Source organism: Ursus americanus, chromosome 5, assembly GCF_024610735.1.
Source record: "Ursus americanus isolate L20-20 chromosome 5, mUrsAme1.1.p, whole genome shotgun sequence".
NCBI classification, from domain to species: Eukaryota; Metazoa; Chordata; class Mammalia; order Carnivora; family Ursidae; genus Ursus; species Ursus americanus.
This window is the reverse complement of record NC_142131.1, coordinates 30,741,616-30,769,012: the sequence shown is the minus strand read 5'-3', so window position 1 is coordinate 30,769,012 and position 27,397 is coordinate 30,741,616. Positions and strand designations below refer to the sequence as shown.

General features: G+C 39.5%; 1 protein-coding gene across 1 annotated transcript in view; it reads left to right on the top strand.

Annotated features, from left to right (window-relative positions):
• The first annotated feature begins 7,434 nt into the window (after positions 1–7,434).
• SV2C (synaptic vesicle glycoprotein 2C) overlaps positions 7,435–27,397 on the top strand; it is a 375,875-nt gene continuing 355,912 nt past the window's right edge. The window contains exon 1 of the mRNA XM_087862062.1: positions 7,435–7,558. The gene's annotated coding sequence lies outside the window, so the exon portion shown is untranslated. The remainder of the gene's footprint in view (positions 7,559–27,397) is intronic.

Here is a 27,397-nt window from a genome sequence, read left to right as displayed (position 1 = left end):
ATATCTTAAAGGGTTTTTATCAACTAGATAATGTATTATATATTAGCTACTAGGTGAGCTCTATTTTGCTAGTAAGTGCAGTTTTTAATTAAAAAATTTAAATCCAAGTTTTAAATTTATGTCTAAATCCAAGATACCATATTCTTCTCATAAGACCACATTAAAAAAATTAAATAACTCGTATAGGTAATTCCCTTCAGGCTAAAATGGGAAAAGAATGTTGTGATTTACAGAAAATGATCTGAATGACCAAATATGTATTTTTCATGTTATTTGGTTTTAGCCCTATGGTTTCTGGCTCACAGCTCCCAAAACCCTTGGAATTTCCTGAGTGATAAGAGCAATGGGAGCATTTTTGTCGTAATATTTGGTCTCTTGTTCTCAGTTTCTGAAATCACTTCAGGGCCATGAAGGGAAGATGGGTGTCTTGTTACTCATGAGAAGCCCCTTCCACCACGACTGGGTTTATGTTAATGAGGTGACTTTTGGAAAGTACCTAAGGATGGGGGCTGGTTGCCAGAGGAGCCAACTATGTGATTAGAGGTTGCAGCTTTCATATGTCCCCCTGCCCTATTTCTGGGAGGGGAGAGGGGCTGGAAGTTGAGTTCAATCACCAATGGCCAATGACTTAATCAAGCATACCTGTTTTAATGAGGCCTCCATAAAAGCCCAAAAAGATGGGTTTTGGAGAGCCTCCAGGTTGGTGAATATAATACATGGAGATTTGGGAGAGTGGTGTGGTGGGGGAGGGCATGGACACTCCCTGTCATTTCCTTATACTCTGCTCTATGAAACTCTTCCATCTGACTGTTCCTGAGTATATCCTTTTATAATAAATGGTAATCAGTTAAGTAAAATGTTTCTCTGAGGTCTGTGAGTCACTCTAGCCAACTAATTGAACCCAGGGAGGGAGTCATTGGAATCTCCTACTATAGCCACTTGGTCCAGGAAACAACCTGGACTTGCCTTGACATCTCCTAAGTGAGGGCAGTCTTGTGGGACAGAGTCTGGGTGCTGTCTCTGGGAACCTAATGTCACAGTTGAGTTGAATTGTAGGAAGCCCAGCTGGCTTCTCTTCCTTCTGATTTTAGGAGGAATGCATTTAATCTTTCACCACTACATAAGAAATTAGCATCAATTTGAAAACACAATCTATTTTAGTAATGCAGTCATCTTGCTGTTCATTAACCGTAAAGTAGCAACTTGTAAGCTCCCAAGATCCATTAGTCTAGTATACAATTCTATTCTATACTCAGTAATGTTTCTGCAAATATCAAACGCAGTGATTTTTTAAGAAAAAGTCTACTATTGGGTGAATTGTCATCAATCTGAAATTGTGTTTAACGGGAAATAGCAATTTCTTGACTGAGTACATATAACTAAGGATATGTGATTCACTTTTGTTGTGTCACTAAAGTTCTTACTTACCACTTGAATGATATCCAGATTAAATAATTAGAATCCTAATATCTGTTGATCTGTGTCTTTTGTCTCTTCACACATGAGGGCACATATGTTCTAGAGGTCTCTCTACTGTCTTCAGAAGAAAAACGAACAACTCTTTGGATTACACCTGGAACATTCATAAATTCTCTTAAGAGCAGGGTCAGAATTATCTTTAATTACATCTTTTGTAGAACGTATGTATACTTTAGTTCTGCTGCATCATAAATAAATTCCCATACTTGAGGCAGCGTAATCATTCCCCTGCTCATGGTACCTGAAAGAACCTAATTAACATATGTAAAATTAGAGTAAGAATAAATTATTAATTTCAGACTCTTTCCTTTTTTGACAAGGAATTTAGTGCACTTTACATTCCTCTGCCCTCCCTCCTCAGCCCCAACTATCCCCTCAATACTTTTTAAAAAAAGATTTATTTATTTATTTATTTGAGAGAGAGAACACACACAAATTAGAGGGGTAGAGGGAGAATGAGAGAGAATCTCAAGAAGCCTCCATGCTGAGCATGGAGACCAATGCAGGACTCGATCACACGTCCCTGAGATCATGACCAAAGCTGAAACCGTGAGTAGGATGCCCAACCAAATGCACCACCCTGTCTCCACCTCCCCCAAATACTGTTAACAGCCAATGTTAATTTAACATTAGGCTGTAGATTTATCTTGCTGGTGGGAAGAACTGGAATATGTTAATAAAATAAAATTTCAGTTTTATTTTGGAAGCAGCTTGGGTTTAGAGAGAAACTATGTGAGCACCATGTTATTTACCTAGGCTCTAGATGGATGGCAAGATAGCTTTGGGATAAACCTAGTTATTTTGTGTGGGGAATTTTTTTATGACAAAACTAACATGTAAAACACAGATCAGGAGAGAGTTGAATGTCCTTTAGCCTAATAAGGCCATGGTTATTGTTTGTCAAGTGGTAAAATTAATAGACAAAATAAGCAATCTCAAATAAAGAAACCAGGGTGTTTTTCATGGAGGTAAACTGGCTAGACTTCACAAGAAAAAAGGTTTTACTGTGGCAAATTGTTGGGTTTTCAGGAAAAACTCACCCCCAGCAACTCCTTCTGGAGAAGATGGAACAGCGGTTGAAATATCCCATCCTCATCCTTTCTCTGTCCTTTTATAGATGACTGACATCCCAACATGAAAGGCTTCTTTAACCATCCTTCTGCTTCCTAGCACAATGATATTGCAGTCTCTGAGTAGACACAGAAAGAGAAGACTTACTGATAACAGGTGTGGGATAGGGAGCAGAGCTGGTTCTTGTGATCAGAACAAAATTTCCAGTCTTTTTTAAAAAATTGAGATATAATTGACATATGACATTGTATTAGTTTCAGGTACACAACGTAATGATTTGATATATGTATATATTGCAAAACGATCACCACAATACTTTTAGTTAACATCCATTACCAGACAGTTGCAATTTTTTTTCTTGTGATAAGAACATTTAAGATCGGTTCTCTTAGCAATTTTCGGATATACAGTATTATTAACTACAGTCATCATGCTGTACATTACATTCCCAGAACTTGTTTATTTTATAACTGGCAGTTGGTACCTTTTGACCCCCTTCACCCTCTTGGCCACCCCACCCCCATCTCTGGCAACCACCAATCTGTTCTCTGTAAGTTCAGCCTTTTATTTTTATCTTTATTTTTTATTTTTTTATATTTATTTATTTATTTATTTATTTATTTATTTATTTATTTGACAGAGAGAGAGACGGGCAGCGAGAGAGGGAACACAAGTAGGGGGAGTGGGAGAGGAAGAAGCAGGCTCCCAGCGGAGGAGCCTGATGTAGGGCTCGATCCCAGAATGCTGGGATCACACCCTGAGCTGAAGGCAGATGCTTAACGACTGAGCCACCCAGGCGCCCCAGCTTTTTTTTTTTTTTTTTAAATTAAGGTTCCACATGTAAGTGAGATCATACAGTATTTGTTTTTTTCTGTCTGATTTATTTCACTTAGCATAATGCCCTCAGGGTCTATCTGTGTTGTCACAAATTGCAAGAGTTCCTTCCTTTTTATGGCTAAATGATATTCCATTGTATTCCAAATGTGAGATACGTGTATATATCTCTCTCACACACACATTTGCTCTATCCATTCATCTGTTGATGGGCACTTAGGTTTTTTTCCATGTCTTGACCATTATAAATACTTCTACAATGAACATGGGGGTGGATGCAGATGCCTTTTCAAGATAGTAATTTCCTTCGGGTAAATACCCAGAAGTGGAATTGCTGGGTCACAATTTTTTGCTCTTTACAATCATAGCACAGTGCAGTGCTTGGCTCTAGGAATCATGGAAGAGGGAACACATCGAACACTATTGGTGTGAACTCACACCATCTGTCAGCTGGTGTGGATTCCAAAATATTTAGTATTTCAGTCATTGGTCAGGGCAGACTGGGACCTTTCTCAAATATTTCGGGCCAGAAAGAGTGTTGCCAGTGTGTTTTGGTAAATTTTTAACAACCAGATCTCTGAACAAAGAAAAACTCTGATTTATAGTGTTTGTCATTTTCTGTGGTATGGATCGTCCCACTGTGGCTGATTTCAAGCTACCAGTGTTATGTTACTTAACCCTGGGGTCGGGCAGAGGTGCGCAGGAACACATGTATAGCATTTCCACCAGAGAAACACAACTGATACAATCTCAAGGGCATGGATAACAGGAAATTGTAGTAAAATTAGAAAGGTATGGAGTTTTGAATATTTATTACCTTTGCTTTTAGTACTGGGAATGGAGAGATAAGATCTTATTATTTGTAAATAATCTGATTATGTAGAATATTTAAGAGCCTTGGGGGGGGCGTTTTCCTTCATGTGTGGTTTTTTCACTTGTTCTTTTTACTTTCAGCTGCTCTGAGTCAGAAGGGTTTTTATAGTGTCTTGGTTTCACATTTTGAGGTTTGCTCATTTATTTGGTTCTGGTTCACTTTGTGACATTGATCCCTGACATATTTCTAAAGGCTAACATTCTGAGAGTGAAATGATAGCTCATTACCAAACAAGACTTTGTACCTAAACATCATTGTGAGCATGTTAAATGTCACTCCTTTCTATTGTTTTCCATAACCCCAAACTGTGTTTTCCTGTTGATTTATTCTGCTATATCAATTTGCTTACTAAAGTATTTTTAAAATGTATCAAGTTTTTGATTTCCAATAAATGACAAATTTAAATTTGGACATATCTAACTTTCTGCTCATTATGTAAAGAGAACAGTTTATAATTAGTCCCAACCAATGTAATCTTGAATTTCCCCATTATTTTACTTTGTGTAAAATAATTTTAATATAATATTCTATACATACTATTTACAGTTTCTTGTTTTATAAAAGGCAAGAGATACAATATAAGAAACATAGTCTGTTTAATCATCTATGGTCATGATTTACCAGATAACAAGAGAAAATAAAAGGTAAAAGAGTCTCTTCTAGGAAAATTGATCCTGAATTAATATCTATATTCTCTGCCTTGGTTAGAAACAAGAAACAAATAAACAAATCAAAAAATGGGCAGAAGATATGAACAGACACTTTTCCAATGAAGACCTACAAATGGCTAACAGACACATGAAAAAATGTTCAAAATCATTAGCCATCAGGGAAATTAAAATCAAAACCACACTAAGATACCACCTTACGCCAGTTAGAATGGCAAAAATTGACAAGGCAGGAAGCAACAAATGTTGGAGAGGATGTGGAGAAAGGGGATCCCTCCTACATTGTTGGTGGGAATGCAGGTTGGTATAGCCACTCTGGAAAACAGTGTGGAGGTCCCTTAAAAAGTTAAAAATTGAGCTACCCTATGACCCAGCCATTGCACTACTGGGTATTTACTCCAAAGATACAGACGTAGTGAAGAGAAGGGCCATATGCACCCCAATGTTCATAGCAGCATTGTCCACAATAGCCAAATCGTGGAAGGAGCCGAGATGCCCTTCAACAGATGAATGGATTAAGAAGTTGTGATCCATATATACAATGGAATATTACTCAGCTATCATAAAGAACGAGTTCTCAACATTTGCTGCAACATGGACGGCACTGGAGGAGATAATGCTAAATGAAATAAGTCAAGCAGAGAAAGGCAATTATCACATGATTTCTCTCATCTATGGAACATAAGAACTAGGAAGATCGGTAAGAAGAAAGGGAAGAAGAAAGCGGGGGTAAACAGAAGGGGGAATGAAGCATGAGAGACTACGGACTCTCAGAAACAAACTGAGGGCTTCAGAGGGGCGGGAGGAGGGGGAATGGGATAGGCTGGCGATGGGTATTAAGGAGGGCACGTATTGCATGGTGCACTGGGTGTTATACGCAAGTAATGAATTGTGGAACTTTACATCAAAAACTAGGGATGTACTGTATGGTGACTAACATAATATAATAAAAAATATTATTATAAAAAAAGAAATAATACAAAACTAAGTTGTTGGGTTTTTTTTATTGAAGTGTAGTTGACACACAATGCTCTGTTAGTTTCAGGTGTACAACATAGTGATTTGACAAGTCTATACGTTATATGGTGCTCATCACAGATGTAGCTGTCATCTGTCGCCATACAGCGCTATAAGAATTCCATTGACTATATTCCCTATGCTGTGCCTTTTATCTCCATACCTTATTCCTTCTATAACTGCAAGTTGTGTCTCCCACTCTCCTTCACCCATTTTGTTCAGCCCCTCATCCTCTTCCCCTCTGGCAACCATATTTGTTCTCTGTATTTATGGGTCTGTTTCTGTTTTTGTGTGTGTCTGTTTATTCAAATACCAAGTGAAATTGCATGGTATTTGTCCTTTGCTGTCTGACTTATTTCATTTAGTATAATAAACTCTAGGTCCAAAAACTAAGCTTTTTGATGACCTCTGTGGTTTTCCAAAGCACTGCTTGTTCAGTGCCATTCATGTATTCACTTATTTACAAATAATACCTACTGTGTAACAGGCTCTAAGCTCCTTCAGTGAAAGCAGCTCAACTGAGGGACAGATACAAGGCTTGATAGTTAGAATCCAGATCCCTAAGGACATGGACATTGCCAGCCAAGGCAGATCTTTTGCATCAACTTCCCCTGGCTAGGAAAACCTGGGACCCTGAAACATGGATTAGGACTGAGGACATCTGGGTGGATGTTCCTGGGGAATCTGGCTCTGTGGTCTCCCCTGAAATCTCAGAGCTTTGGGACAGCACACCCCTCCCTGTTGGGAGCTGGTGTTTCCTCATGCAAGGGGATACTTTTGGAGTCCTTTCCAGCACGGCAGCAAGTGCTTCCCTCACGAGTCCACCCACTTCCTCTGCTGACTACCAGGCTGACAAGTGGGTTCAATCCCAGCAGAACCCAGCTTGGGGGCATGCTTGGTCTGTTAGGGAGGAAAGAAATAACACCGTGAAGGAGCAGGGTAGCTAGCATGTATCAGTAGGGCCCAGGGAAGTCCTCCTAGGAGTAATGAAGTTGGAGCCAATTCATAAAATACTTGAATATGAGACATTTTAGAGACTATATTTCCTGCCTTGCCATTTACGAGAGTATTAAAATAAAACCCAAACCAGAACAAACAGGAGAGTAGTATGAACAGATCTGTTCTCTGAAATGAGTATTTTGGCTGCTGTGGGGTGAGGGTGGGGGTTGGAGGGGGGCAGGACTGGAAGAAAGGAGTTCCTGTGTTAAACAATGCTGGGACCAGACCTAAAATACTTAGCTGCTTGTTTCAAGAAATACTTGCTCCTGGAAGAGTAGGTAGTGAACTAACTACAACAGTTTGCTCATCAAGACTCATTTAAAAACCTTCTCCTCACTGTGCCTACCCGTTCAGAGCTATTATGTCATGAGCTGGGAGTTGAAAAGGGAATTGGAGGTGAGGGTGCAGAGCAGGACTGGGTGGTGGCAAAGTCAAGGGGAAGTCCGAGTGGGAACCATGACACTATCCTTCTGTTCCAGAGGACCCGCCCACCGTGGTTCCTTCCACCCAGCTCCATGGCCACCTGTGCTACCAACATTCTCCTGAGAAGCTTTTTCTGGTTCCCTGGCATGAATTCTAAAGTACAGGCTTTGCTTGAGAGATTCCCATCACAATCGTGAGTTTTCCTTTTTTATTTACCTGGAACAATATTTTTATTACAGCAATCAAATCTGAAAAAGAGAAACCAAGAAAGCAAGTAATTGTTTTCTTGCAAGTTTTAATTAGAAGGAAATGCCAAGTACATTCAGGTATGTGCCTACTTAATTCTTCTCATTTCTTTGGTAATCTTATAGTTGGACTACTTTCATAATTTTAAAGAAATTCAGCCTGAATTCTATCATTGGGTCAAAAATCAGAGGACTTGTGTATTTTTAATACCTGGTGGTAACCTTTTGTTTCAGCCAGACGTAATATGTTCTACCTGTTAACGCTGAAAAAAATGGACTGCATTTCTATCTCTGGCAAGTAAATTAGGTCTGTGAAGTTCCCACTACACCCTTTATCCGAGTTTCTCTGCATTATTGCTCTCAATTAAAAAAAGAGAAAGAAAAAACAGCTTGTGAAGTTCTCCTTACTAAAAGTAGAAAAATTCCGTGGTTATTTTTCTTAAGAAGATAATTTTCCCTGTGTTCTTAGAGAAAATAGACGTGGCTTTCTCCCCATCTGCATTGGCCCTTCCTAAGTGCACACTGGAAGGGAATTGAGGAATTCCTGGATAAGAAGCTAATGGAGCCCAGACAACAAGTCTGCCACTTCCCTAGATTTCCACTTGATTGAGTATAAAATAGTCAAAGAGAGACATTAGAAACTGAGAGCGGAGAGTATGAAGGAGTGGCTGCACCTGGCCAGTTTGTCAGTGATAGCGCAGGTGGACTCAAGTGAAGGATGGGCTGATAGGAATCAAGGCTGTCCACTTGCAGACCGGCAAGTCAGGGGGCATGGTTCTTGGTAGATCTCCCTCCCCAGCCCTCGTTCAGGAGGATTGGTTGTGTGATGGTCTGGCACAGGGTAGCGAGGTGAGGGCATGTCACACTCAGTGGTGCCTGGCTGGTTTTTCCTGGCTTATACTAAACACAGACACGAGTCTCATCTGGCTCCTCAAGAAGATCAGCATGCCAAACAAAAAATTGAGGCATTGATGCAGCTATTCCAGGCTGCCCAACAAACACAGAAGCTCAGCTCTGGCCTGGAGACTGTTCTTCCTGCTGTGTCCACCTCTGGTTTAGTGAGTCAGGCTGTTCTGTGTTTATACTCTGAATAAAAGAAAATTGCATTAGAGCCGAGACTGTCATTACACTTTTTATCTGGCTCTGAAAGGTTTAGACTAACATCCAAATAATCTTTGACAGAAGCCATCTCAATTCCCAGAATTGAACAAGCACAAATGCCTCATTAAGGATAAGCAAACAGGCAGAATCCATCAGACATATGAAAAGGTATTGCTGTTTAAAAGAAGGGGGCTATGCTGAAGAAGCAGAGCTGATGTCTTCTTATGAGCTATAGTTATTGTACCATACTAAAAGCTTTCAAGTTTTTTTTTTTTAATTTTATTTATTTATTTGACAGAGACAGAGATAGCCAGCGAGAGAGGGAACACAAGCAGGGGGAGTGGGAGAGGAAGAAGCAGGCTCATAGCAGAGGAGCCTGATGTGGGGCTCGATCCTGGAACGCCGGGATCACGCCCTGAGCCGAAGGCAGACGCTTAACCGCTGTGCCACCCAGGCGCCCCAGCTTTCAAGTTTTTAATCTGTGATCTTAACATGATAGAGAAGAGGTTGTCAAGTCTATAAATAATCAAGCTGGGGGGCACCTGGCTGGCTCAGTTGGAAGAGTATGCAACTCTTGATCTCGGGTTCATAAGTTCGAGACCCATAATCAGAGATTACTAAAAATATCATAATAATAAATAAACTTTAAAAAAAAAATAAGCGGGCACCTGGGTAGCGCAGGCGTTAAGCGTCTGCTTTCGGCTCAGGGCGTGATCCCGGTGTTCCGGGATCGAGTCACGCATCGGGCTCCTCCGCTAGGAGCCTGCTTCTTTCTCTCCCACTCCCCCTGCTTGTGTTCCCTCTCTCGCTGGCTGTCTCTCTCTCTGTCACATAAATAAATAAAATCTTTAAAAAAAAAAAAAAAGAAAGAAGCAAGGTGGTTGTGAAGAATGATCTGAGTTCAGAAAACAGAGCATAGAAGAAGAAGAATTGATTGCCATTTTTTAAGCCCTAAATGAAGATCAGATTTGCTGTTGCAGGACATTCAATCAATGAAGTAAATAACCCTTGGAATTAATCCAAGTTTTAGAGGCAAGGGATAAAGAGATGAGAACAATGTGAAAAAATTTGAAAATTAAGTAATGAAGGACTGAATAAGGAGATCTATTATACCTATAATAGAAATTCTAGGGGTACCTGGGAGGCTCAGTTGGTTAAGCATCGAATTCTTGATTTTGGCTTAAGTCAGGATCTCAGGGTTGTGAGAACAAGCTTTGTGTTGGGCTCCACGCTGGGCAAGGAGCCTACTTAAGATTCTCTCTCTCCTTCTCTCTCTACCCCTCCCCCGCCTTAACAACAACAACAAAATTCTAGAACTAGAGAACAAAGTGGATTAGGAAAAGAAATAATCAGGAAATAAAGAGATCAGAAAAATTTCTTATAGAGAAATTGTACTAAACAACTGGCTACCTAGAAAGAAAAATGTAATTACATTAGATTCCTACTTCATAACTTATCATGAAATAAATTCTAGATAGTTTAAATATTTAAATATGAAAATAAAGTCATCGGAAAATTAGAAAGACATAAATGAATATATGATACAGCTGTTAAGTAAGGCCTTTTTAAAGCCCAGCACCCACATCAGAAACCAGAGGAGAACATTGATAGATTTTGCTACCTAAGAATTAAAAATATCTGTATATCAAAATTATTATGTACAAAATGTGAAAGAAAATGAAACCAAAGTTATAAAACTGGCCTAGAGGAGGTGCCAAAAATAAATATTTGCTGAACACGACTCAATAAATGGAAACCAAAAGCAGTCTTCTAAAACAGTAAGACATGAAAGCCTTGGTGGAAACTCAAAGGACATGAATAGGAAATTCACAAAAGAAATAAAAGTGCTTAACATACATATAAAAATTTCAGATTTATTAGTATAAAATCAGTCTAATTAAAATGTCACCATTTTTAAACTGATTCAATTGGCAAATATTAGAAATAATCATAATGCCTTAATCCCTCAGATTCACACATTCTCAGACCTCAGATAACAATGTAAATGGCATGTTTTTTCTGGATATCAGTTTGCAAATATTGAAATATTCTTTGCATAAACTTACATAATATGGAAATATGCAATAAGAGTCTCAATATACTCATACTTGTATCCTTGGAAACAGCCATTCATTTGCGGAATTTTATCCCGAGGAAAAATATTAGAAGACTACAAAATGAAACAAAGTCTGTAACACACCATTGCAGACTGTTTTTGAAGAATAGTTAATGAAAGTGAGGAAACAGTCTAAACTTGAGTAGGAAGGCAAGTTAAAATGCTGCATATAGCTGATAACGTAACAGTACCTAATTTTGGTGGTGTGCTTGCTATATGCCAAGCATAATACTTAGCAGTTTACGTGAAACATCTCCTTGTGCTTCAGTGGGTGTAAATTCTAATCTCATACCCATTTTGCAGATGAGGAAGCTGCAGCCTAGAGATGTGAGGTTTAGAGGCTTCTCTGAGAATCCATATAACTAATATATTATAAGCTGCCTTTAATTTTTTTAATGCATCAATATGATATAGAAAAAGACTGGCAAATAGTCCTTAAAATGTTACTAATGGAATAATTGGTAATTTTTAATTCCCTCCTTTTATATACTTTTCCATTTCTCCCAATTAGTATGTATTGGTATTAAAAAACTGCAACAGTTTTAAAGTCCTTGTATTAACTGATCTCAGGCCATAAACCACCTCCTCCCCTTTCCCAGGACCCACCCTTGACCCATTTTCTTTTTTTTTTTTTAAAGATTTTATTTATTTATTCGACAGAGATAGAGACAGCCAGCGAGAGAGGGAACACAAGCAGGGGGAGTGGGAGAGGAAGAAGCAGGCTCATAGAGGAGGAGCCTGATGTGGGGCTCGATCCCACAACGCCAGGATCACGCCCTGAGCCGAAGGCAGACACCTAACTGCTATGCCACCCAGGCGCCCCAATTGACCCATTTTCTTATGCTTACTTTCTTTACATGTTTTTCAGTGGGAATTCTTGTCCTTCATGGTAGTCTTGACACAATATATCAGATCATTAAGAAGCTATTGCACATAAAGATAAACTCTACCCTGGCCGTACATATACTACAGAGGTTGAGTGAGGCGGGCCAGAGGACTGGGTTCAGATCTCCACTTGAACATAGCATTTATTTCCCTTGGGTGAATAATTTATTTATAATGATTATCCAATAATCATTATAAATTAATTGTTTTCTCAGTGAAGTGCAGAGAAAAATGGTGGCTTTTTCCTTGTTTGCAGTGAAGATTAAATGAGTTCATACACATAAAGCACAGTGACTGGCCCATGGCTAGTACTACGTAGTGTTAGCTGTGATTTTTATTAGTATACTTATTAAACCTTGAAAGTAAGTAATATATTTTAGGTAGGCTTTCAAGAAAATGAATTCTTCTAAGTCTCTTGCTGGTTTACCCTGTTAATTGGGGAATAGAATGAACTGGAACAGACCATTGTCTGAACAGTTTACCCAGTAGCATTTTCACAGTGGTGTCATTTCCTTGTCAACCTGATAATTGAATATTCAAGAAATTGAAAATTCTGATTAATAAAGAAGTTAATAGAGACTTGGGTTCAACAAAAGTGAATTTGGTTCCTGTTAAACTTTAGAAAGATAAACTCAGTCTTGGGTGGGGGAGCAGTTCTTTAGGAGGGCAAACTGAAAAATAACGCCATGAATTAATCACACTCCCCAGGTGTGAGAATAACTTTTGAGAAACACCAAAGGGGATCATGTGAACAGACTATTTGATTGGCTTTGCAGTAGCACTAATAAATGCTTGACTTTTGCCAGTCTGGTAATTTAGGAATGATAAGTGGAACCCACCAACAATGCCATTTTACTTGATTGCAACATAATTGCGTTTATGTCATTGATATCAAACTGTGCATAATGAGAGACTATTTTAACTCTGATAACAAATAATATACTTTGTTTTTACATAGCTAGATAATATCCTACAGACGCAACATCCTTGTGTCATAGAATAATGGCTGAATATGCCTATTACAGGAAGACTTGCTTTTTCTGACTGTTGAGGTGTTGTTCACAGGTTGATGTCTTGGTTATTTTTATTTCACAGTAAAACTGGGATGATGTATGCTTGTTGACTGTGTTACAAACTTAACTAAAGGGTGAACTTAAAACATAGTGTGTAGAATTCAACAACATACTTCATTCTAGTATGCGGACAGTGCTGGATCTTCACAGCACATGAGTGTTAATAATAGGGAAAACCTTTGTGACATTTTAGATGCTAAGTAAGACTTGAAGCTGAAGGCAACAAAAGCAAGTCAACAATAAAATAAAGGCTATTTTGAGTATCTGTAACACATTCCTGACTTAACATCTGAAAATTTTACATAACTGGTTTATCCTAGAGCTGTGACACATACAAAAAATTTAGTGCTTATTGATTCAAAGAGTACCTTTCTTTTTTTTTTTTTAACTGTTTAAAATCCCTAATTATACGCATGATTTATTTATTTATTTATTCGACAGAGATAGAGACAGCCAGCGAGAGAGGGAACACAAGCAGGGGGAGTGGGAGAGGAAGAAGCAGGCTCATAGTGGAAGAGCCTGATGTGGGGCTCGATCCCATAACGCCGGGATCACACCCTGAGCCGAAGGCAGACGCTTAACCGCTGTGCCACCCAGGCGCCCCTCAAAGAGTAGCTTTCTGTGGCAAAACAAATTCTAGAGATAACCAAGCAAATCTTGCCACCCCCTCCTGTCTCACCTCCAGCACCATTGACATTTGAGGCAGACAATTCTTTGTTGTGCGTGGGGGCTGTCCGGTGCCTTGCTGTTTCTTTAGCAGCACCTCTGGCTCCTACCCACTAGATGCCAGGAACCGCGGCCACAAGTGAGAACCACCAAAAATGTCTCGGCATTGCTGAAACTCCTGAGCTGTAAAACCGCCCCCAGTTGGGAGCCACTGTTCTAGAATGATAGAGCCAACCACACACGCAGGGCTTGAATTCCCGCCACAGCATCCCCACTGAGTGTTTCTCTAGACTGTGCTTGAAATCATCCAGTGAACTCAATAGGTCCTGACAGAGCCCCTTGTTCTTTCTTCCCGTGAGCTGAAATCTCTCCCATTGCATCCTCATGAGCTGGGCAAAATCCCCTCCTTCCATACAACAGCCCTTTACATGGGCAAAATCCCCTCCTCCTTCCATACAACAGCCATTTACCTGTTTAAAGACAGCTCTGGTCATCTTAAAGATTGTGTTCAACTCTAAGGCCCCACGATGATTCTTTGGATCATCCAAACTCTTTTTCAAGTAGGTGGTGGCTGTGTGATACAATTTCCAGTGTCCTGAGCACGACACTATCCTCAAAATGCTTCCCCCACCTGGTTCTCTGATGCCTGTGTTCTATAGCTGGAACTAAAGTCCATTGATGAAGTTGGAACCTTCTTAGGAAAGTGAACACACTCAGCCTTATTAGAAATTTATACCTGTTTGTATAGAAAACAGGAAAATCAGCAACAACAATCATGCAACATGTGCATGCATACATACAAACCCCAGATGAAATTATCCCCAATATTTGGAATTTAATGGATTTTTTTTTTTTACCCTGCTTTATATACCTGACCACTTAGCCTGACACAATCTTAGATCTTTCAGATGATGGATACCCTCAGCCCCTATAGATACCATCACTATCACCACCACCTTCATGGCAAACAAGAGGACTTCTTTTCTGGACTCTCTAGGATTATTTTTGAGCAGTCCTAGCTTCAAATCCTGCCCCCACAAATCCTGAATTACTTTATTATTTGTGTAAATTTAATTAAACTTTATGCTGAGATATAACACAGTTATGAAAAAGTGTGTAGGACATAAATGTGCAGCGTGATGATTTTTACAAAGTGAAAAAAACAGAACATTATAGTGCCCTGGAAATCTCCCTCATGCCATCTTTGAGTTACTACATTCTGTAACTTTTTACAGCATAGATGTGTTGGGTCTGTTTTTGAACTTTATATGAATGGTATCATTCAGTATGTGCTCTCTTCTGACTTCTTTCATACAACAATTTACTTATGAGATTCCTTTGTGTGTGTGTTAAATGCATTCGTTCTCATTACTGTGTGGTATTCTGTTGCATAAGTAGACCACAATTTATTCTTTATTCATTCTGCTGTTGATGGACATTTACGTTGTTTTCAGCCTGGGTCTACTGTGATCATCACTGTTCATGTCTTCTAGTGAATGCATGCATGCAGTTGTGTTGCGTGTATACCTAAGGAATGAATGCTGGGTCATAGAGTATGCCTATGTTCAACTCCAGTGGATGCTGCCAAAGAGTTTTCCTAAGTGTTAGTAACAATTTATGCTCCCACCAGCAGTGCATGTCAATTTTTATAAATTTAGCCATATTTGTGGATTTGTGGTGTAGTATTTCATTGTGGTGTTAATTTGCATTTCCTTTGTGACTAATGATGTTGAATACCCTATCATCTGTTTATTGACTACTTGGAAACCTTTTTTTGTAACATGCTGTTCCACTTTTTTGACATTTTTAATTGGATTGTCTATTTCATTGATTTTTAGGATTTTTAAAACTATGTTTTAGATTTAAATCCTTTGCAGGATTTATGTATTGAAAATATTTTCTCCTATTTTGTGGTTTACCTTCTCCCTGTCCTAATGGTATACGTGGATAAGTAGAAGTCTTAATTTTAGTGTAGTCCGGTTTATCATCTTTTCCTTGGGTTAAAGTTTTGTGTGACCTATTTAAGAAATCTTTGTTTACCTTGAAGTTATCAAGATATACTTATAAATTATCTTCTGGAAGCTTTGTTCTTTTCATGTTTAAGTTGACAATCCACCTGGAGCTGATTTTTGCCTATGGTGTGAGGTAGGGGTCATTTTTTATGAGAATATCCAAATGATCTGGAACCATTTATGAAAAAGGTTCTCCTTCCCCTGGTGTACTACAGTAGAACCTTTGCCATAATCAAACAATTGTGAATATGTGATGTGAATCCTGAATACTTAATTCCATCACCCATATTTCAGTCTGCTTTTGCCTTTGTGGATTTAGTTTCTGTACTGTCTTCACAGTACTTGATTCCTTAACTCTTAGCTTTCTCTAACAGAATCTGCCCTATCTAGCTTTTTCACCCCACACCCCAACATCCTTGATTCAGGATAGGCTTACCATGTGAATGCCAAGCACATAGTAGGTCCTCAGTAAGTATGTTACGCAAATTGATGTTTTCTCCTCATTCTTACCTTCTTCTTCCTCTCTTTTTCCCTATTTTACCTTGATTATAGATCTGGAGAAACCAACTGAAGGAAGCACAGAAGCTAAACATTCTAGGTAGCAAATGAGGCCCCTTCATTACATAAGCAAGAAAGAGAAGGCTGGCTGTTCTAGTGCTACTTGCTTTCTTTGAAACTCTGGGTTTAAGGAAGTGGGTAGGGGAGGTGGGTTAATTTCAAACTGTTGCCAGCGGACTCTCACTCCCCCAACATGCCAGCTGCTCACTGGAGTGAGCGTATGTTGTTTCTGAACATCAGAGGGACTTAGTTGCCAAATCTAAAGTCGAAATTCATCTAATATTTGAATGAAGGCTAATACCTGTTAGCTATTTTAGGAAAATAAACATGTGTACACACACATACACATACACACACACACACAGGCACACACATGTGCGTGTGCCTGTGTGTGTGGATATAAAACTGAATGTACCTTAAATGCAGGCAGCTAGGACTTATGGTACTCTGCCACCTTAACAGTAGTCATTATAGTAATTACGAGGACAAAGAAATAACAACAATGGTAAGTGGTGCTGTCAAGAGAATCTTGCCTTTCCGCTAAGCCATTTCAAATAAGCATGCATTATATGTCTTCTTGCTACATAAATACAACTGAAGACTGTCCCACCACCATTCCTTCCTTTCCAAATAAACTGTACCCTCTAAGCCCTCTAATAACCTAGCAATTCTGATATCTAATATAGATACTAGTGATGTTGCTGCTGCTGATATGCTAATGGAATTTGATATATTTTGGAGAAATTGCCAGGTACTCTAAGTTTTTTACATATATTAGTTCATCTTACCTTTACTTACCTATGCGGCAGTTACTATTATTTCTGACTTTTTACCCTTTTCTCCCTCTTCCTACTTCCTTTGGAGTCACAGGTTAGCAAGCCATGGAGCCAGGGCTTAAGCAAGGGTCTGCCAGACTGCAGGAGTGGCTGGCAGGCACAGTCCACCCTAGAGTCATGTCCTTGGCACAGCACCCAGTGGGCATCCACATGTAGTGAGTGTCCTCTGCTCCGTGACCAGAGCATGGGTGAATGTGGCTGTGGGAGGGCTCAGTGGACCTGCAAGTCCCAATCTTGCTTCTGGTTGCAGCTAGATAGCACACTGTAGGAATTCTGACTTACTGTCTTGGGCTGCAGAATTTCTCTTGCTTTTTGCAAGGCATTCTCAACAGAGGCTTTTAGACAAGCTGTATTTATAATAATGTCTGCTCAGTGGTAAGGAAAGCTGAATTTCCCATTTGGATAGCTCTGACAGTCTGTGACAGTTAAGTTTTTTTATTGTTGGACCAAGAAAAGTTAAAACTTAAATGTCACTTGGTCTTTCTTTCTTTCTTCCTTTCTCCCTTCCTCCCTTCCTGTCTTTCTTTCCCTCCCTCTCTCTCTTTCTTTCTTTCTTTCTTTCTTTCTTTCTTTCTTTCTTTCTTTCTTTCTTTCTTTCTTTCTTCTTTCTTTCTTTCTTTCTTTCTTTCTTTCTTTCTTTCTTTTTCTTTCTTTTTTCTTTCTTTCTTTCTTTCTTTCTTTCTCTTTCTTTCTTTCTTTCTTTCTTTTTTCTTTCTTTCTTTCTTTCTTTTTTCTTTCTTTCTTTCTTTCTTTCTTTCTTTCTTTCTTTCTTTCTTTCTCTTTCTTTCTTTCTTTCTTTTTCTTTTCTTTCTTTCTTTCTTTCTTTCTTTCTTTCTTTCTTTCTTTCTTTCTTTCTTTCTTTCTTTTTCCTTCCTTCCTTCCTTCCTTCCTTCCTTCCTTCCTTCCTTCCTTCCTTCCTTCCTTCCTTCCTTCCTTCCTTCTTTCCTTTGGGTTTGGCTGCCATATTATTTGGAGCAAAGCACCGGGTTAAACGACCTTGTAGAGTCCTTTCTGGCCTATGCTTTTAGGAATTAGTTACAACTTTTTCAAGATTTCACCAAATCAAAGAAAGTAATATTCCTTTTTTTGTTTACTACCATTCCCTGCCATGGTCCCTGTTACCATCTTCCCTGCTCGCTTACTCTTTTTTTAAGCAATAAGTCATGCCAGAAATACCAGTGATCTATTTTCATTGAAATGTCAGCATGTGTTGTGTCCTCTACCCATCACACCTCAGCCTTCCTTAGGCTATGCTTCTGTGGACCCTCTCCCTGGCCTTCTGCAATGATATCTCTCAAATCAGAGATTGGGTCCTTGAGTTCTAGAAGATTCTTTAGACTTAGTATTTTTATTTTTTTAATGAAAATCTAAAACTTTTCTTTAACCAGGTGAAGCCCCCAAACTCTTCTTCACAAAGATAATTCATAATTAAGAGTACTTTTCATAAGACTTGAGGTTCATAAATCAGTGTTCCTCAAATCTGAATCCTTGGAATCCTTATGGTCCACAGACATACTCTTAGAGGGCGACAAATAGAGCTGGGAGTATTTGGGTTTCCTGATATAGACCCGCCCTGAGGTCTTCCTTTGTCTCCCATCACATTAGACCCTTGCCCTGTTGCACAGTTTCTCTGATTATCCCGTCCCTTTCATTGTATCCCCTTGTATCCCCCTTTTTCCTACAGCTCCTGCCTCCTCCTCCTGCGTTAATCACATTGAGCCCTTTTCCATCCATGTGTCCTTGTCGCTTTCTGAGCCTGCCCTTCCTTCCCCTCTCTACTGCCTGATCTTTCCCCTCTATCCCTGGCAATTCCATTTCTATGTATGGCTTTAAGGTTATTTGTTTGGCAGGAAGTGGAAGAGCAGAGAAAGTCAGCCTGAGCCAACAATCAGTCTGGAGAATATAATAGTTAAAGAAATGTGCTTTTCTTTTGGTGACACTATACTGGAATTACACTGTAGGGAATAGAGCTCTATGTTAGTGAATCTGAGTAAAAAGGAAATACTTTTTTTTTTTTTTTTTAAGGATTTTACTTATTTGAAAGAGAGAGAGCGGAGTGAGAGAGCACGAGCTGGGGCGGGGGAGGGGCAGAGGGAGAAGCAGACTCCCCGCTGAGCAGGGAGCCTGACGCAGGGCTCCATTCCAGGACCCGGGAATTACGACCTGAGCTGAAGACAGACACTTAACCGACTGAGCCACCTAGGTGCCCCTAAATAGGAAATACTTAAAATGAGTAGATCATTGTTTGAAGATGAAGATTATTGAAGGCCTTCCATATAAGGGGGTTGGCATTTCTACAGTCATACTATTTATTTGTGTAGTGAATCCTTTCAAAAAAAAGAGGTTAGATGTTTGGATTATCTTTTTTTTTTAAAGATGTTATTTATTTATTTGTCAGAGAGAGAGCGAGAGAGTGCATGCACAAGCAGGGGAAGCTGCAGGCAGAGGGAGAAGCAGGCTCCCCACTGAGCAAGGAGCCCGATGTGGGACTTGATCCCAGGACGCTGGGATCATAAACTGAACCAAAGGCAGCTGCGTAACTGACTGAGCCACCCAGGCATCCCATGGGTTATCTTATCATAAGCTTTGTAAGGTCCATCCATGTTGTTGTAAATGGCAGGATTTCATCCCTTTTTTTGACTGAGTGTGCACGTATATATCCATTATATATGTGTCACATCTTCTTTATCCATTCATCTAGGGATGGACGCTTGGGTGGCTTCCCTATCTTTGCTATTGTAAATAATGCTGCAACAAACATAGGAGTGTGTATATCTTTTTGAACTATTGCTTTTGTTTTCTTTGGGTAAATACCCAGTAGTGGAATTACTGAATCATATGGTATTTACATTTTGAATTTTTTGAGGAATATCCATTCTGTTTTCCAGAGTAGCTGCACCAATTTACATTCCCACCAACAGTGCAAGAGGGTTCCCTTTTCTCCACTTCCTCGCTAACATTTGCTATTTCTTGTCATTTTGATTCTAGCCATTCTGACAGGTGTGAGGTGATATTTCATTGTGGTTGTGATTTGCATTTCCCTAATGATAAGTTGATGTTGAGCATCTTTTCCTGTATCTGTTGGCCATCTGTATATCTTCTTTGAAGAAATGTCTGTTCAGTTCCTCTGGCCCTTTTTGAATGGGATTAGTTGTCTTTTTGGTTGTTGCGTTGTATGAGTTCTTTATATATTTTGGATATTAACCCCTTATCAGATATGTCATTTGTAAATATCTTCTCCCATTCAGTAGGTTGCCATTTTGTTTTTTTGATGATTTCCTTTACTGCACAAAAGGTTTTTATTTTGGTGTCATTCCAATAGTTTATTTTTGCTTTTGCTTTTCTTGCCTGAGGAGACATATCTAGGAATATGTTGCTAAGGCCAATGTCAAAGAAATTACTTCCTGTGTTTTGTTCCAGAAGATTTATTGTTTCAAGTCTCATGTTTAGGTCCTTAATCCATTTTGAGCTTATTTTTATGTATGGTATAAGAAAGTGGTCCAGTTTCATTATTTTGCATGTAACTGACCAGTTTTCCCAGCACCATTTATTGAAGAGACTGTCTTTTCCCCATTGTATGTTCTTGCTTCCTTTGTCATAGATTAGTTTAACCATGCAAATGTGGGTTTATTTCTTGGATTTCTGTCCTGTCCTATCGATATATATGTCTCTTTTCGTGCCAGTACCATTACCGTTTGGTTACTCCATCTTTGGGGAACTATTTTTCTTTATTCCCATTGTCATTTGATTTTTAAAATTATATACCTATATAATAGATAAAAGTAAAAATTTAGTTTAAAAAGACTATGGTAACTTCCACATATATAAGTAAAAATGAAAAAACCCACTATATGAAAATTAATGGAGACATTTATATGAATGCTGAAGTATAAGAGCTTCTTGAGCGTTATACGCATATGCATGTGTGCATGCATGTGTCTCACAGGCTGGGTTTCCCGAGAGCTGGGAGATGACCCTCCACAGTTCTCTCATATTCTGCCCAGTTTCTAACAGTTTTTGTTCTGAACTATGTATTCGAGGATGTGTATATGGCCAACAGGCTTGCAAATATAGTATCTGCTTCCAGGACAGATGGCAGATTTGTTTCCTGACCAGTGTGATAAATATAGTGTCTCCCTCTGGGGTAAAGGGTAGGCAGGTTTGGTAGTTGTCCCATTTAGAAGATTGGGGTTTCCTGTGGAAGGGGGTTGGGTGAGAGAGGTGAGGGGGATAAAGAGCACCACTTCATGGTGAGCACTGTGTAACAATGGAGTTGTTGAATCACTGTATCGTACACGTGAAACTAATATAAAATGGTATGTTAACAACATTGGAATTAAAATGAAAAACTTAATAATAAAAAAAGATGGGAATTTCCTAAGCTTAGGGTTCCTTAGCTGTGACATAAACCCACTGTGTGTTCTGCACTGCCTGGTGAGATGTGTAGAGCAAGGAAAATCAGTTTGAACCTGAAGTTCGTGCTAGCTACTGTGCTGGAAGTAATAACGTTCTTTGTCCTTGATTCAGGGGTTCTTGTGTCTTCTTCCAGCCTCTCTGAACCTGTGGTAGATTGACTTGCTAGCTTGCAAGTAGAATACAAATATCAGACCCTTCACAGTTTTTGACACTGAGGAGCAGGCTCTGAGCAGGAGATTTGCATGCACGCAGCCAGTGGGGAAGGCTCTTGAGATGAGCAGCAGTGTGAGAAGAAGGAAAGCAGGCTGGGCTGAGGGAGAAGTTGAGCTGTTGAATTGTAGCAGAATCCCCAGTCTGGTCACGGGCTGGGATGACCTTTCATAGTTGTTCCCACTTGCAGTGAGGGACCTGGGACTTCATGCTGTTTGCACGGACAAGTGTTTGGATTTGGGCTGCTCCCAGGAAGGAGGCTTGACCTGGGGTGAATCAACGCATTGAACTGAGGGCAAGTCCAGGAGACTGACTCTGTGGAGAGCTCTCAGCTGCCGTCAGTCCTGGGAGCGAATGGAATGGGTGCAGGCAGGACAGCTTGGAGTTTCCTTTAATTCATCCCTCTCCTTCTTGTAAAGATAGTTTCCAGACATCAAATTCTGCCTCTGTTTCCTCAGGAATGCCTCTTATGGGTATTCTTTCCCACTTCCCTTCCCCATCTCTACCTTACCACAGACTCCTAAGTGAGTGACATGCTGCCATCCAGGCTGAGCCACCAGAGGAGGCTAGAGACCTCTTCAGGGTTTTTTCCTCTGACCCCTGCTTGATGCAACTTCTTTCGTGTCCATTTGAACAGAAAGATTCTTCCAGAACTTGAGTTTCACTGAGCTAATTTTTCTCATTTTCAGCCTTCTATCCAAGACTCCTGAAGTTTCTCCTTTGCTTGGTAAATCATGAAGCTATTCTGGCTTAAAGAGATATTGCAAATACCATCTGTGGTCTAGGGATTGTGCTAGACACTTTGAATCTAATGGATAGAAATACCTTTTTGGTTTGTTTGAGAACAGTTCAACTCAGAGCTCAATTCAATCAGCAGACATTAGCAGAGTTCCTACTTCGTGCAGGGTTTCCTGAGGCTTTGGGACAGTATAAGTTAGAATGCTTTTAGCTGCAAGAAACAGATACTTGACTCAAGGTGATTTTTAAAAACAAAGACACCTATGAGGCTGACCAGGACTTTTGAGGTTTAGCACTGAAGTCCTGCACTCATGAAATTCCTTAGGCCTGGACAAACTGAGATGGCTAGCCAGCGGAGGCCTACCAGGCTTGGTGCTTTTTTCTCAATGGTGGGAAGTATAAGATGTAATAATTTGACCTTCATTTTAGGTGGGATGGCTTGACATGTCCCAGGGCATGGAACCTCTAAAATCTCCACAGATGGAGACAAGACCCTGTATCTTCTTAGAGTTTTTCTCCCATCCTCTGGAATTCAGTACTTTAAGAATGTCTCCAATATACTTGCTTCTTGCTCATCCAGTCAAATCGATGTGACACATCATTAATATAGTAGACTAATGTGATATTTGGAACATTGTATGGTGGGACTTAGGATGTTCTTACAGCTCTTCCCAAAAATCCTTAAAGAAAAAACTCCTCTTCTTTAATCTCCAGATTCTGATCTTTGTATACACAAAATGTGAGAGAAGAGATTAGGTGTGATCTAAGCAGTTTTTAGACACCTACTTTGAAATATTAGTGTGGGTCTAACTTCATAATATGGTGTCTATTGTCTTCATGCTACAGCCAAAACAGATAACAAGAGCCTTATTTTCATTTTACATAGATACTAATTCCCTGCTTAAGAGCATTCCATTGTTTTTTTTTTAATAGGACTAAACTTCTATTCTATCATCATTGAAAATAAGATCTCACAATTTGTGTTTGGCTAAGGAGATTTAAAAAGTAACATTTCTGTTTATCTCAGTCACTTGTATACATTTTAAACTTGCCACAGGTGGCTTAATTACCACTCAGAGGAGCTAAAGGGGCACTTTAGTGTACTGCAGCCAGGGAATGGCCATGCTTTGGTCACAACTTCCAGTAGAACGATTATGCTCTAGGCATGGCTTACCTGAGGCTGAGCTCAAATACTTCTTTGTGCCTTTTTAAAAATAAAATTTAATCTAATTGCTTTTTTTGTACTTGAAATAAAGTTCAAGCTCCCTACCTTAGCTTTCAAGGCACTATGCCCCACCCCACCCCCCATGTATCCAACCTCATTTCATGTCACATTCCTCATCATGAATTGCATTTGGCTACTTGGCATTTCATTTCCTCAAGTAAGCACTTTTCCTTCTCACCTCTGGGTCTTTGCATCTGCTGCTTCTTCAGGGGTGGAAGGCTCTTCCTTCAGCTATCACATGGCTGCCTCATTGTCATCCTTCAGGTCTCAGCTTGACAGTTTAAATGTCACTTCTTCAGGGAGTTCTTCTCTGTTGACTTCATTGAAAGTGAGTCAAGCCCCACCTATCTCATCCCTCTCTATTACAGTAACCAGTATGTGAGCTTCATAGGACCTACCATAGCTTGTAATTATTTCTCATCTGACCCTCCACTCTATTGTATACTCCATGGGAATGGAGACTATTTCTGTGTTTTGCCCTGTGTTACACCCAGAATCTTGTATCTTACCTTGTGCATTACTTTGCTAGGGCTTCCATACAAAGTACTAACATAACACAAAGTACTTTCATAAGAGAAACTGGATAACTGGGTAGCTTAAAGACCAGAAATTTATTTTCTCACAATTCTGAGGACTGAAAGTGCAAGACCAAAGTGTTAATGGGATGGGTTTCTTCTGAGGCTCTCTCTTTGACTTGCGGATGTCCTCTGTCTTCCCATGGTCTTCCCTTTGTGCATACCTCAGTCCTCATCTCCTCTTCTTATAAAGATACCAGTGATGTTGGATTAGGGCCCATCTTAATGGCCTCATTTTAACTTAATTACCTGTTTAAATACCGTATCTCCAAATATAGTCACATTCTGAAGTACTAGAGGTTAGGACTTCAACATATGACTTTTAGGGGACACAATTCAGCTTATAAAACAGTGGCACATAATGGATACTGCACAAGTATACACTGAATGAATAAGTGACTACACAATCACCAGGTTCAAAGATTGTAAAATGGAAAGGAAGCTTGATGCTTATCTGAGTGTCCAGCTGTAGAGAAGGTAGATAAGTGGATTGGCCAGTGGCATTTGTTTTTCTATAAGTTCCAGAGATGCTTCTCATGCATAGTCTTGAGGATCATGAATCCATTCCAATCCCTCTGATTTTGAAGAGAAAAAGGACTAGAAAATTTAGGGACTTGTCCAAGATCATACAATTAAGGAGCTGCAGATTTGGTATGTAAACTGAAATGTCCGGCCTTATATGCTCTTTCTGGTGCATTATATTTAAAGACAGCCACATTTTCCTGGCTAAAGCTAAAATCATCCACAATTTAGACTTTTAAGTTATGCATGAAATGAAGTCAGCACTCAAAGAGCATGTCACTGATCCTTCATTTGCCTAGGTCAGTGTTTTGCAAAGTAGGTACACTTGTTCATTGGAGGAGCAAGTGTTAGCAAACCTCCTCCCATTGTAGCATATCTGTATTATACACAGAATACAGCAATAGCCTATAGAATAGACTTTATTCTTTATTCTCCTCCTGGGCTAGTCAGAGTGGAGAAGAGGGCTAGCCTTTGCTTTGAGAGTATGTGACAACAGCTTTGAAAGCAAAGCCTTTGCTTTGAGAGTATGTGACAACAGCTGAAAAGCTTTCAAAGCTGATGCTCACATGCATTCAATCCCAAATGCCCACAATCTTTATTTCTATAAATCTCCATCATTCCACCTCTGGTAGAAGAAAGGAAAAAGGACAGCAAAAGGGGAGGGAATGATGACAATATCCAGATAAATACCACCGGTCAGTCCCCTGTGTGGATGAGCCTATGTGTACTGTCCTCCAAATTGGGGCTCTACAGAGTTTGTACCTCCTTGTTTAGTCTCCCATTGCAAGCCCTTGTGATGTCTAATATGGGGAGCGTACGAATTGCCGTCAGTAAGAATGCCACTGGACTTTGGGGCCTGCTAAATTTGTGGACCTGTCATTAAAGTGGGAAAGATCCTCTGTATCAGTGTCAATAGAGGTGAATGAGGATGAACCACTCAGTGACTGACTCCTATCATGCTAAGAAAGCCTTCCCCTGCCATTTTGTTCCTGGCTGGCCATGTGTAAATATTAGAGTCAAGACATTACTGAAATATTCTTTCCTCCTCTGAGCAACATTGCTGTGTTGATGAGGCGGGGGGCGGGGGGAGGCTGGTAGGAGAGATCTCACCCTATTTGTTTTGTTTTTTTCTTGTTCTAAACTACATTATATGGTGGCCTGAATGTTTTGATTAGTTCTGATTCTGAGGTACTTGTGCCAGCCCTAAATTACAGAGTCCTAATTGTTTTCTAATACAAATCAGCAATTGGTATTGATTGTGATTAAAACTAGGGAGTTTGGGTTTTTGTTTATTGATCAGATCCTAACACTCAGTGAACCTGTGCTGTAGTGGAGAAACACAGAGATGTTCAGGTCGCCTAATCCTTGCCCAACTGCTGTTACCTACCATCTCAGATTTTAACGGGAATCTGTGGAGTAGAAGATTCTCCAAACCCATAATTTAGTACTAGTGCTAGGAGATTTGCAAAACAGATAACGTGTTCTCTTGTGTTTCTAGGATTATTTTGGGAAAAGGTTTAATTTATCACCATGTTGGTCCATCCAAGAACACTGATGCATAATCATTAATCTATAAGCAAGTTTTAAGTTAAAAAAATAGATTGAGTCCATACTTTTAAAATTATGTATTTATCATCATATAAAAATATCTTTGTTTCCTATAATATAATTTTGATCTCATTTTTTGCATCATTTCTGGTGAATAATCCATTTGTTGGAAACTTGAGTTATAACAGATGGCATGAAATAGAAATGTTACCTCTGTAATTTAAAATCCATTTTCTTTCATTCCAGTTTTTTTTGAGGTATCTGCCTTGCAATCTCAGACTATGTAAATGTGTTTGTGACTTGGGAAAGAAATGTGCCACTGATTGGCGTAATTGTAGAATAAATTTCCTTTCTCCTTTTTCATCTTTATTAGGGCTGTGTCTAGACTGTGGGCTAGCAGCACCCATTTTGTGTTGCAGAGATCTATCTGATGCCAGGAGGGACAATTAATAAGTCACCCTGGTCCATTAAAAAACATCTTAGGGCCAGATAAACCCTGATCCATAACAAAATGTGATCACCTGTTTCTTTCTGTTTTACTTGCTCTCCAGATTCTAAACTCTGGTCTGCGTTCCCAAGTGAAAACTTTTACGTGCATTTTGTGCTATTTGGCTTCTTTGATTCCTCAGACTTGATTTTGGTCTTGTGCTAGAACTCCTGCATCCCTTACTTCAAGGGCTAAAGGGATCCATTTCCTCTTCATGTGTCCCTGGTTTGGGCCTTGCTTTGTTTTATGTCATGTCAGTCACTACCCTATTAATTGACCTGTTTGATGAGAAAATTTATAAAAGAGGCTATTCAGGTAGAATTGTAGTAAGCTATCTGGGGTAGCTGACATCTTACAGGGGTGAGTTCTGTAGACACTGATTATTTTAAATCTACCCTGCAATATAATCCATCTTCCTTTTATTACATCCAAATAATATTTGTATTATTCTTCAATGTGCTGATTTCTAGTTGGCAGATCACATCTACTTTTATCTTGGGGCATATGATGAGCTCCTTATGTGATTTAGGTAGAGTTAGATGTATAATTATTTTCTTCTTTTCTGAAACAAGTTGGGAAAGAAACTTGTCCTTTCTTGATGTATTTGGCAAGATAATTCCCTTCAGGGAGAGAATTATGTTTGGAGACATACCCAGATAAAGATGTGGGGTAAAAGGTGAGGCAGCAAAGGCCTAGGTGTCAGTTGGTGACAGAACTCAAGGAAAGAGGGCAGACCCACATGAATGAGGAGAGGACGGTATTTGTCATTTTCACGAGAGAAGAGGTGATGAAGAAGAGAAAGATGAAAGGATAGGTACC